We start from the raw sequence: 14051 nt of genomic DNA, 5'->3' as shown, positions 1-14051 counted from the left end.
AACCAAAACCATGAAAATAGGTAAGCAGAAAAAAAACATTTTTTATGGGACCATTTAAATCTTTGAATTAAGATAACAAATTTGACCTAGGCCAAAGTCCTAAACCATCACTTAGTCAGCACTGTCATTGGCTTTTCCTTAAAGTCTCCAGGGTTCTTTGAACGTTTTAGTGCCTTATTTTGACAGCCCTGAAAGGCAACCTGTGGTACACTGAACCAACTGATGACTCCAAACTAGAAAAAAATGGAAGCACATGAAGAATTAAGATAGTAGCCCTACACCTCCATTTTCTTACCCAATCTTTTATCTGTGCTCACAATGATACAGTTCTTTCTTCTTCCTATTCCTTATAAGTCCTTTTTAGGAAGATTTTTCTGCATCTCTACTATATTTAACTGCTAAGGACTGATGATGAGACAACAGTCTTTCACATTTAGAGAGCTTGTAATGTGTTAAAAGTTTAAATAAAAGATGAAATACTCTGAAAATGTTTCTTTCAAAATGTAAATTAAAACTGCATTTGGTAAAGGTTTTTGAGGCTGCAGGCAGTTCTGTGGTCCCTTACAGGTATTGTTTGATCTTATTAATGAAGCTGAAGCAAAAGCAGAAACCATATCGTTCTTTTCGATGATCAAAAGGAGAAATTAGTGTTCAGTACATTATAAAAATGCAGTTTTGTAATCCAGCTTATCAGTACTTGAAGTAACTTTTACTGGTGCATGACTTTGCATTCTAGAATTGCTCTCACACTGTTTTTCCTCTTACATCATGGGTTTCCTCTACATCACAATTTTATAAGAATATGGTCTCCTGAAAATAAAAGTAAGAGAAATTGAAACCAAAATTATACAGCAAAGAGAACACTTGGCTAAGCTTCTTGAAAATGAGTGATTCATAGGGCTGATATTTCTGAAACCAGGCCCAAGGCAAAGAAACAAAAAAGTATCATGTTGGGCTATCATATCTATATGAAAGCCAAAAATTCAAAAAAACTTTTAAGAATTAGAGAATGTGTTAGTCCTATGGTTTTTCACTCTTTGTATCTGGATTTTTCTAATGGGTGAGTCAAAAAAAGATACAAGGAATGGAGTTTCAGATAATTCTGTCTTGAAAAAGATTGAATTTTTTTAAGAAGCATAGCTTGATAAAACTTTTCTTGACTCTGATTATCCAACTACTTCATTAAATTTGTCCTACTTTTGGGGAGGTTGGGTGGCTCAGTTGGTTTAGCAGCCAGCTCTTGACTTGGCTTAGGTCATGATCTCATGGTATAAGCATAGCTTGATAAAAACTTTTCTTGACTTTGATTATCCAACTACTTCAATAAATTTGTCCTACTTTTGGGGGGAGGGGTTGGGTGGCTCAGTTGGTTAAGCATCCAGCTCTTGACTTGGCTTAGGTCATGATCTCATGATCATGAGATTGAGACCCACTTCAAGCCCTGTGCTGAGTCTTCTTCCTGTACCCCTTCCCCTTCTCATGCATGCTTGCACACCCTCTCTCTAAAATAAATAAATAAATAATAAATAATAAATCTACTTGTAAAAAAAATCCATCCTACCTTTGACTGCAGAAACAATAATACTTTAGTATCCTGCTTTGTTCTTTACCTATTTATCTCTACTTACACACTTTTACCCTTTTCATATTTCTGAAACTACATTCTCAATTGATCCTCAGTCCTCATTTGTCTTACTTTTTCTTCAGTAATAGTCACATCTCATTGAAAATCCCTTTTCAGGGCACCTGAGTGGCTCAGTGGGTTAAAGCCTCTGCCTTCAGCTCAGGTCATGATCTCAGGGTCCTGGGATCAAGCCCTGCATTGGGCTCTCTACTCAGCAGGGAGCCTGCTTCCTCCTCTCTTCCTCTCTGCCTGCCTCTCTGCCTACTTGTGATCTCTGTCAAATAAATAAATAAAATCTTAAAAAAAAAAAAGAAAATCCCTTTTCACGTGGTGTCCAAAAACCATTATATATTTATTTATTTATTTTTTAACTTACAACCTTGAGGTCAAGACCTGAGTGGAGATCAAGAGTCAGATGCCTGACCCAGGCAACCCTTTGGAAAAACATCTTGATCTTACTATCATCTATAGATTCTTTATCTTTTTCTTTCACTTTTTACCTGTGGCCAGCTCATTGTGAAAGAAGGCTCCTGAAAGTTGAAACTCAGCATTTTGCTCTACAGCCTCCCAACTCTGACAGATGTGAATCTGTCTATCTTGTATATATCATCCTTTTTGATGACTCGGTCTCTTCTCTCTAATAATTGTACTGCCTGACTTATCTCCACAGCTATAAACTACATTTCCAATTGCCTGGTACACATCTCCATCTGGAAATCCTGTTATCTTGTTTCATAGGGCACAATATCAAAACTATTGTTAGTAGACACACAAATGGACTTTTGTCTAGGACCATGATAAACACAAATTTTTTCCCTGATAACATGGAATCACATATGATAATCCAAGTTTCTCTTTGCCATTAAGTTATGCTAGTTTATGTAAAGAGTAGCTTTGTTTTAAATAAAGGATTTTTCAGTTAAAAAAATAAAGTGATCAAAAGCATATAAGAAGAATGAAGAAAATCACTGAAATACTGATATCCACTGACATTCACCATTAATGTTTAGTGATTATGTTTTCTACTGTTTTTTGTTTACATTAATAATATTAAAAATTTTCTGAGCCCTTATTTGTGTTAGGAATTTAAAAAAAAATTAATGCATTTATTATCTTATGAGAAAATTCTCATGATAACCCTAAGAAGAAATTAAGGTAGCTCAGGATTTCCTGTGCCTCTAGTTGCCTGAACAAAATAAAATTAAATACTCCCTTGAAAGAAGTACCCCTAAGTATTTCTGTCACTTTTATAGATATCTGGCAGTTATTAGCTAAATAATCAAGCACACCATGTAGTATCATGGAAACAACAAATTATAGAAGAGACCCATAGGGAATTAGATAAAAGAAAAGGGAAACAGACTTTAAAAGTAATTTGTTTAATAATTCAAAAAATAAAAGACAGGATTGGGAAATTTTGCAGAAAATGTGAAAACCAAATGAGTATTCTGGAATTAACATCATTGAAAAGAGAATTAATGAATTTGCAGCTATAGCAGAAGAAAATATGGATTAAAGCCTGAAGAGGAAAAAAAAAAAGATGGAAAAGAGAGCGAGAAATAGAATGAAGCACACTCAGAGAGAGGGTAAAGTGAGGAAATCCAGCAGAAATGCAATCTCAATCTCGAAGGAAGAAAAGATAGAAGGTAGAGAGAAGCAATAAGGCTGAGAAAATTTTTAACATGATAAAAGACTCTAAGTCACAAATAGACAAACACTATTTAAAAGGGCTAAATGAAATGAAATCTATAGACATAATAGTAAAAGAGCAAAAAAAAAAGATAAAAGTCTTTAAATTTTATTTTATTTTTCATTCAAGAATGTATTTATTTATTTATTTGAGAGGGAGAGCATGATCCAGAAGGAGGGGCAGAGGGAGAGGGAGAAGATGACTTTCCAGTAAGCAAGGAGCCAGATACTGGGCTGCATCCCAGGACTCCGAGATCATGACCTGACCTGATGATGGATACTCAACCAACTGAGCCACCAGGCAGCCCCCAAATTTTTGAATTCTAAAATTAGAAAAGATATAACAAGTTACCTTCAAAGGAGCTAAAAGCCTGGCAGTTAAATTCTCAAAGAACAATTGAGACCTGAAGACAATGGAATAATATCTTAAAAGAGTGCTGAGAAAAAAAATCAAATCATAATGATATATTCACAAAAAATAATACTCAAGAATATAAATGAAATAAAAATATTTTCAGTTAACCAAACAAAAGATTAGAATCTATTACCAGCTAACCCACAATCAAGGAAAAATTAAGGTTTTCTGTTTGTGTGTTTATTTTTGCAAAGGAAAACTAATTTCAGGCATAACAAAAAATGACAAATTATTATTCAGATAGATGGATTGAATTAAAAATATATATCAACAACAGTATAAATATGAGGAGGGATAGAAACATAATTAAATTCCTTGCATTTCCTGGTAAGAACTAATTTATAAAGGTTTTGAAAACTTGTATGCATTTGTCTTAATCCCTAGGGCTACAACAGATAAATAATGTAATAATGAAAACCAACAAGCCAATAGATGGGAAAAATGATTAATAAGTAAATCTTAATCAATAAACATCAATATTAAAAAAAAAAAGATGCTGGGGTTCCTGGGTGGCTCAGACAGTTAAGCATCTGATGCTTGATTTCTGCTCAGATCATGATCTCAGCATCCTGAGATCAAGCCCCACATTGAACTTCATGCTTAATGCAGAGTCTGCTTTGTATTCTTTCCCTCATTCTTTCCCTCCTTCTGAGTCTCCCCCTGCTCACTCAGTCACTCTCTCTCTCAAAACAAACAAACAAATAAATGAATAAATGGCTAAATAAATAAATAAAATTTAAAAAAGAAAACAAATAATTTAACAGTGGATTTAAAATCATATATATCAGTAATTACATTTTATGTAAATGAAGCAAACCTTCTTATCTAAAATTACAAAGATTATCAGACTGCACTTTTGAAAGCATAGTTATATGCTGTTTGAAATATAAAAATTGGAAATATAAGACTACAGAAAGGCTAATAAATAAAATAATAAAAATATATATTAGCAAACACTAATAAAATATCTGTCATAGCTATATAAATATTAAGTAGTATAGACTAAACAGTATTAGAGATTATATCTGTCAGAGTTCTCCAGAGAAACAGGCCAATAAGGAGATATTTTAGATAGAGATGGAGGATAAATAGATGATTATAATGATGATAGGTAGATAGATGACAGGTAGTAACATAGATTTATAGATAGATAAACAGATATGAAGAAATGGACTTACATGATTGTGGGGGCTAGGAAGTCTGAAACCTGGAAATCTGGAGGGAAATCCAGCAAACTGGAAACTCTGACAGGATCTAATGTTGCAGTTCATAAGCAGAATTTCTTCTTTTTTAGTGAAGTTTAGGTTTTTGCTCTTAAGTCCTTTCAACTGATTAGAGGAGGCTCACCCAAGTTATCACACCTGATCTCTATTACTTAAAGCCAACTAATTATAGATATTAACTACCTCTACAAAATACCTTCAGAACAGTTTAAATTAGTGTTTACTTGAATAAATGGGTGCTATAGCTAAGCCAAGTTGACATAAAACAAAGTATCACAGAGATAAAAGGGGAGTACTTTATAATACAGTGTTTAATTTACAAAGATGATATAAATAACAATACGAAATTTTCTATACATTTAACAACATAACCTCAAACCATGTAAAGCAAAAACTGATGGAGATGGAACACAAAAGACAGAGAGATATACCCATAATTAGACTTCAAATTTTTGTTTCTATTTAAAATCTCACTGACAGCTAGTCAAAAATCAGTAAATTTGTAAGCAATTTTAAAAAACAGGATTAATGAACTTGATCTAATTAAGATGTATGGACTATCAAATTCATCAATTTCAGAATACATATTATTTTCAAGTACAACGGAATATTTACAGAAATTGACTGTATTTGTACATGCAGGTACATAGTCAAATCTCAAAAATTTCAGAAGATTAAATCCTACAGAATATATTTTTTAACAAAGGTGAAATAAATAACAAAAAGTTAACTGGAAAATCTGTTGGAAAATGAAGACATAAATTTATATAATTCATAGGTCAAAAAAACCCATCAAAATGGAAACTAGAAACTATTTTTATTTGAATAATGGTAAAAAAACCATAAAATTTCTGGGATGCAGCTAAAGGCATATTGAAAGGAAAATGCATAATCTATGATGCATAAATTATTTAAAAAGGACTCTGCATCTATCTCATGATTTTCGGAAAATAATGCATTAATCTAAAAAATGTAAATAATGATGTGAATGGAGGTAGATAAGTGAAGACATTAATAAAATAGAAAAATATATACATATATTTGAAAAAAATGTGACCCCCTGATAAGAATAATAAAGAAAAAATAAAGGACCAAATATCTTAATGCCAGGAATGAAAAAAGGAACATCACTAGAATGCTACAGTCAATTAAAACATTAATATTCAAGTGAGACTATGTGCCACTTTTTTTGTTGTTGCAAATTTTAACTAAAATGATATCCAAATTATATGGAATAAATATGTGTTTTTTTATGAAATTTTTGTAAGAATACTCTGTAAATCAAATAGTCATCAATATTTTAATTATTAAATGCTTAAATAAGTTTTTTCTGAACAATTCATAAATGCTAACTCACATCATCCTTGTAATCATCATAAAAAGTACATATGCTATTACGCTCATTTTCCTGATGAGAAACATAAGAAATGCAGGATTTAAGTAACTGTCCAAGTTCACAAAATAAGTGTGGAAAGACAAGATTAGAGTTTAAGCAGTCTGGTTCCAGAGTCCATGATTTTAAAACTGTTATGCTATGGAGCCTCCGGTAAGAGACTACAAAGCACTGGTTTTGTTTGATTGTTTTCTTTCACTCTTGGGTTTAGCAAGTTACACAAGTTTCCAGGAGAGGTTTTCTACAAACTAATTACATGTTGTGATAATTCTGTGAAGTGTATGCTAGTACACCTCTATTTGTTTATAGCTCAAACACCCCACAGTCAAGAGAGCACATTTAAATGGAGCAAATATATTTTTAGTCAGAGATCCCAACTTAACTGTACTTAGAAATCTCCACATATTAAGTAATGAAAGGAAAAGTGAGAAGCAATATGCAATAAGAATAAAACAGGGAAAGGGAAAAAGGAACCAAGGACAGAAGTTTGGTACAGAAAAAGTAGTAGTTAACATTCATAATAAATAGCAGAACTTATACAGCTATATAAAAAATTAGTGAATTAGAATTGTTATGAATTTAGTTGAACATTATTCTCTGCTTTGAGCTTCAGCCAAAATTCTGAGACAATAGGAAATTGTCATTTAATCTCCTTTTAAATAAATTCATAAAAACATATGTGGAAGTATCTTTCTGAGTTCATTACTTGATTCTATTGCCAAGGGGAATGCCAGGTTGCCAAACCAAATTTCTAAATATTCTACCAATTAGATCTTGTAATATTTTGCTTAGGGGCCAGTAATATAAAGTATTGTGAAGGGCAAATATACAAAGACAGGGTTCAGGAACATGTTCTTGAGGAAATTTCTTTTTATTTATCACTGTGTCTTTTACCTAATATTTGTTTGTTTTTTGTTTGTTTTCTTTTTTTACATTTTGAATATTTTTATCATGAAATGTTGGTAAAGACCAGTGAATATATGAAGACTACATTTAAGTTATAAAGGATAATACTAAAACAAACCTATAGAAATAGAATATCACCAAATACCCAAACTGGATGCTCCTTCTCAATCACATTCCCTCAGACCCCCTTCCTATTTCAGAGAAACAGTATCCTGAATGGGTTTTTTTTCCTATTAAGTTCTTTTAGAGTAGTTGACACGCATGTTACATTAGTTTACATTAGGTTACAACATAACCTAGTTGACACGCATGTTACATTAGTTTACATTAGGTTACAACATAACCTAGTTACATTAGGTGACAACATAATGATTCAATGAGTTTATACATTATGTTATGCTCACCACAAGTGTAGCTACCATCTGTCTGTTACATTGACTGTATTCCTTATGATGTGCCTTTTATTTCCATAACTTATTCCTTGCCTACCTGTAAGCCTTTCACCCATTTTGCCCATTCCCCCACCCTGCTCTCTTCTAGCAACCATCAGTTTGTTCTCTGTGTTTTCATGTTTAATTCTGCTTTTTGTTTGTTTTTCCATTTTTTAAAATTTCAAACATGTGAAATCATAGTATTTGTCTTTCTCAAGTCTGATTTATTTCACTTTAGCATAATAGCCTCTAGGTCCATCCATGTTGTCATAAATGCCATGATCATGTCCTTTTTTATGGTTGCATGATATTCCTGTGAGTGTGTGTGTGTGTTTACCACATCTTCCTTATCACAATTCCAGATTTTAAGATATACCACAAAGCTATAGTAATCAAAATAGTATGGCACTGGCACAAAAATAGATACCTAGATTGAAGGAACAGAGTAGAGAGCGCAGAAATAAACCCACAATTATTATGGTCAATTAATCCATGGCAGAGGAAGAAAGAATATAAAATGGGGAAAAGACAGTCTCTTCAATAAAGAATTCTTCAAATACCAGACAGCTACATGTGAAAGAATGAAACTGGACCACTTTCTAATACCATATGCAAAAATGAACTCAAAATGGATTAATGGATAAATGTGAGACCTGAAGCCATAGAAATCCTAGAAGACAGCACAGGCAGTAATTTCTGACATTGGCCCTAGTAACATTTTTCTAGGTATGTCTTCTAAGGCAAGGGAAACAAAAGCAAAAATAAATTATTGAGACCACATTAATGTGAGAAGCTCTGCACAGTGAGGGAAACCATAAACAAAACAAAAAGGCAACCTTCTGAATGGGAGATGATATTTGCAAATGATATATTTGAGAAGGTCTAAATATCCAAAATATATAAAGAACTTACACAACTGAACACCAAAAAAGGAAACAGTATGATTAATAAAATGGGCAGAGGACCTAAATAAATATGAATGCATTTTTTAAACATTATTTTCACTTTTTTTAGTTTTACAAGATTTGCATGTAATCTTAAACCATATGTTGACTATTACTTGCTTTTAAAAATTTTGAAAATGATACTCCATTGGTTATGTCTCACAATTTCCTTTTTCAATGATCAATATCTTTGTAACATTCATCCATATTGATACATTTAATTGTCATTAAATTTCACTGCTTTATTGCATTCAACTTATAAATACGTTACATTTATCAATTTTCATGTTTCTGTACATAAGAGCTATTTCTGGGTTGTTTCTTTTTTATTATTTGTTTTCTTGTTTTTGCTATAAAGAACAGTGTTAGAAAAATCTTCTGGTGAATCTATAAAAGAGTTTATTTAAAGCAAAATTTTTCAACCTTTGTCTCATTCACATTTGGGCTGTGTCTCTTGGTTAGGTGTGGGGCTGTCATATGCACTTTAGGATGTCTAACAGCATCGCTGACCTCCACACACTTGATGCCAGTAGTGCCTCTTTGTCCAATTCTAACAGCCAAAAATGTCTTCCAACTTGTCTAATGTCCCCTGAGGGCAGAAGTTGCACGTGATTGAGAATGACTAAAGTAATACATGTAGAAAAGGAGAACTGTTGAATAGAAAGGCAAAGATGTGCCACTTTTTACAAGGTACTTCTGCCAAAACATTTTCCAACCAAGTGTGTAAGAATGTCTCATCATATTTTTGTTGAGACATTCTTCAACCTCATCAAATATTTGTTAGTGTTTGTAATTTTAACTTTTTCTCATATGGCTAATGTAAAATGCCATTTATTTGTGTGCTTGTACTTTTTGAACTTATGTTTCATTTTTTTAGAGCAGAGTTAGTTTAACAATTGATTAAAAAAAATGCAGAGTTCCCCCTCTCCCCAGTTCTACTCTGATTCCATACTGTTTCTCTATTATCTGTATCTTGTACTGGTCACTGCTTTTGTAACAGTTGATCAGGTTTTATTCTTCATGTTGTTCATTCCATGGGTTTCAATAAATATATAATCAAAGTGTCCATCATTATGGTATTGTATAGAGCACCTTCACTTCCTAGAAATTGCCATGCCTCATCAACTCAACCCCTCCAAACTTCTGTTAACCACTAATCTTCTATTGTCTTCACACTTTTGCCTTTTCCAGAATGTAACATACTTAGAATCATATAGTATGTAGTCTTTTCAGAGTTTTTTTTTTCCTTTTTTTTTTAAACTTTGCTTTTTATGATTACTGGTGAGATTAAGCATCTATTCAGATGTTTAAGGCAAACTGTATTTTCTACTCTGTGAAATAATTGTGTCTTTTGGCTAATTTTGATTGGAGATGTTTATAGTTACGTATTGATCTGTAGTTTTTAATATTTTAATGTGCTAATTCTTGTATAATTATGTGTTGTAGATAAGTACTTCTCAAATTATTTATGGTTAAGAACTAGATATTCTTTTTATTTTTAATCCTATTAAACTATTGCTTTTGAAAAATACAATACAAATTATTTACTAGAAAAATAAAATAAAATGGATAAAATATAAAATACCACATTTTTATTATTAGAGTCAACAGATGTACATTTAATTTCCAAAGCATCTATTTATTTTTAAGTACACATTATTTAGAAAAAAATTATAAAAATTATACACATTATATATGGGTGTGAATAAGTGATTAATGTATACAGAGAACCTCCATTATACTTACAACTTTTTGTTATTACATAATTGTAAATAAAGTTAGGAATGAAATAGCAGTTATTCACATTAAGAGTCTATAAGAACACTTGAATGCTATTTTTTCAGTATTTAATTTCATATGGAAACAGGACTTAATAGGCATATAATTCATATACAGGAAAGTACCTAAATTTTCAGTTAGGGATTTGTGTTGTAAATGGAAGAGTAACTCCCCCTTGTGGATTCTTTAAGGATCATTTCAGTGCGGTTGTGAAATTACACTCTGAAAGGGGAATAAAATTAAAGGATTTATTATACTCACAGTTTCTAAAAAGGTAGGCAAAATAGACCCAGATGGCCACACAGTCTCCAAAAGCCCAAAGTTTGATCATAGTAGGCAAGGAAGAAGCAGAGGAATTACCTATGGGCAATGAGTAAATACCTTTATTGTCATGAGTGAGGTAGTTTGTAGTATTTTGGAAGCATTCACATTGGATATTTGAATATGGAAAAGAGGAAAGGGATAAAATAGGGAGATCTTCATGAGACTTATTGCTTCAACACACATTGAGGATAGATACCCAGACATGGGAAATAGCTGGATAAATTCAAAACATACAGGGCAGGTGCTGGCACTCAAGGAGCCATTGACACAATAAATAACAGTGTTACATTATAAGATTAATTAAAGATTTGCCATCACATAGATTAGGATAGAGAAAATTTATATCATTTAGAATGTTCCCTCTGCCTCTATTCAATACCTTCTCACCCAGAGTCAACCACTATTTTGATTTTTATCACCAGAGATTAATTGTGACTAGTCTTAAAGTTAATACAAATGTAATCATACAATACGTACATTTAGGATCTGGCTTCTTTCACACAGCATAGTGTTTTGAGGCTTCATCCATGTTGCATTATTAATAACTTGTTGTTCTTATTGCTCAGACATTTTTCATTATATAAATATACCGATTTTGTTGTTTAACCATTCTCCTTATAAGTATTTAATTTGTTCCCAGCTTTTGACAGTTAAGAGTAAAGCTTCTGTGAACATTGGTCCATGTCTTTGTGTGTGTGAATTCATTTTTCTGAGGTGTTTGGCTAAGAGTGGAGTTATTATGTAATAACTTATTAGAAACTGCTGCATAGTTTTCCAAGGTGGTTTTCCATTTTACATTCTCACTGGCATTATAAAATTTATAGTTACTTCACATTCTCACCAACATTTTCCTTGCTATTTTAGTAGATGTAAATGGTATCACACTGTGGATTCCTTATGGTAATAATTGCTATTCAGATATCTTTTCTAATGTGCTGATTCACAACTTCATGAAATTTTTAAAAATGTGATTTAATTTTTATTATTGACTTGTAAAAGTTGTTGATTCATTCTGGATACAAATACTGTTCCAGGTACATGTAGTGTTCTTCAGTCTCTGGTTTTTTTACTTTCCTAATGGTGTATTTGATGAAGGATTTTTAATTAAGGATCGATATATCAGCAGTGCCTGGGTGGCTCAGTCTGTTAGGTATCTGCCTTCAGCTCAGGTCATGATCCCAGAGTCCTGGGATAGAGGCCCACATCTCCCTCTGCCTGCTGCTCCCCTTGCCCGTACTCTCTCTCTGTAAAATAAATAAATAAAATCTTAAAAATAATCATTATATCAGTTTTTTTTCATGTTTGGGACATCTCAGTATTGTATCTAAGAAAACTTTGTCTATACCAAGTTCATGAAGACTAGTTTGTTTTCTGCTAGTAAATTTTATAGTTTTTTATTCACATTCAATTAATTTTTATATTGTTGAATAAAAATATTTTCTTTCTTTTTAATTATTCTTGTATGTGAATATTCAGTTGTTCCAACACCACTCATTGAAATAACTATTTTTTAATGGATTTCTTGGCTATTCCAGATCCTCTGCATTTTATTTTTTGAAAGTAGAATAAAAAACTTCTTTGGTTATTGATTGTCATTGCATTGAAACTTTAGATCAATTCAAAGAGAATTTATATCTTATTTTGAGTCTTATAATTTACGAATATAAATACAACTCCATCAATTTAGTTATCTGTTCAAGTTGTGCAAAAAAAATTGATTAGCATTTACTGTGGAAGTCTTGAAAATTGTTCCTAGGAATGTTTTTATAGACAGTAATCTCCTATAAATTCATTTTCTAATAGTTTTTTTTTCTTTCTGGTATATAAGTACAACTGAAATTTGCATATTGTCCCTTGACCTTTTCAGATTCTCTTAATAGTTCTAATAAGTGGTTTGATACTCTTTTAGATTCTCTGCATATACAATTATCATATGCAAATAACAACTATTTGATTTCCTGCTTTGATCTATTTATCTAACTTAGTGCATTTATTAGTTCCTCAATGACAATGATATATAGAATATATGGGGCCCATGTTCTTGCCTTATTTTAGACCTAGAGAAAAGCATTCAGTATTTGAATATCAGAATATATATATAGTATGAATGCTATTTAATTCTTGAAGAAGTTTTTTTTTCTTTCATGAGAGGAATGAATACTTTTAATTGGTTTTGAACCTTATTGAACACATTTCAAAATCCATGAAGATTACATAGTTTTTCTACTTAATACCTTTAATTATGACCATTAGAGCTATCTATCATCGCCAAGCTAAATCTCTCTTGGTCATAATACATATTTTTAAATTTTTTCCCCTTTCTTTCTCTCATTTTTAAATTTTAATTTCATTGTAGTAAATGTACAGTGTAATATTCATCTCAGGTGTACAATATAGTGTTTAAAAATTCCATATATCACTCGTGCTCTTCAAGATAAGTGTACTTTCATAATATGTTATTCTTGTTATATATTGCTAGATTTCATTTGCTAATATTTTGTTAATTATTTAAAATTTTATGTTCTGGAGTTTTCTTTCTTTTTTTTTTTTTTTTTTTAGTTTTCTTTATTTTTTTCTTCTCATGTCCTTTCCAGATTTTGATATCAAGATTACACAGGTTTTAAAAAATAAGTATAGAAGTATTTCTTTATTTTATAGTCTCTGAATGGATTTGGGTGAGATTGATATTATTTTGCTTTAACTTTTTCATAAAGTATACTAATGAAACAATGTGGGTCTAAGGGTTTATTTTGTGGAGAAATTTCAAATTACAGTTTTAATTTATTTAACAAACATATGATTATTCCAATTTTGGAAAGTTCTGTTTTTCTCAAAGTTACTATATCTGAATCAGCAAGACAGAAAAGGAAACCCTGGACCCTCCTTGCTCTCACAAACCTGCTGATTCAACAACATAGACCAATTCCTTTTGTTAGAAATCCACAAACCTGTTGAAAGGCTCTGAGATGGTGAGGGGGAAGCTGTGGAAAGCCAAAATGAAGACAATAAAAAAATTCACAGCACTTTGAAAACCAAAGTTGGAGGCATCACAATTCCAGACTTCAAGTTCTGTTACAAAGCTGTAACCATCAAGACAGTATGGTACTAGCACAAAAACAGACACATAGATCAATGGAACAGAATAGAGAGTCCAGAAATGGGCTCTCAACTCTATCATCAACTAATCTTCAACAAAGCAGTAAAGAATGTCCAATGGAAAAAAATCTCTTCAATAAATGGTATTGGGAAAATTGGACAGCCACATGCAGAAGATTGAAACTGGACCATTTCTTTACATCATACACAAAAGTAGACTCCAAATG

This window comes from Lontra canadensis, unplaced genomic scaffold (assembly GCF_010015895.1).
Source record: "Lontra canadensis isolate GAN:19392208 unplaced genomic scaffold, GSC_riverotter_1.0 scaffold101, whole genome shotgun sequence".
Taxonomy (NCBI): Eukaryota; Metazoa; Chordata; class Mammalia; order Carnivora; family Mustelidae; genus Lontra; species Lontra canadensis.
The sequence above is the reverse complement of the archived record's forward strand: the minus strand, read 5'-3'. Positions refer to the sequence as shown.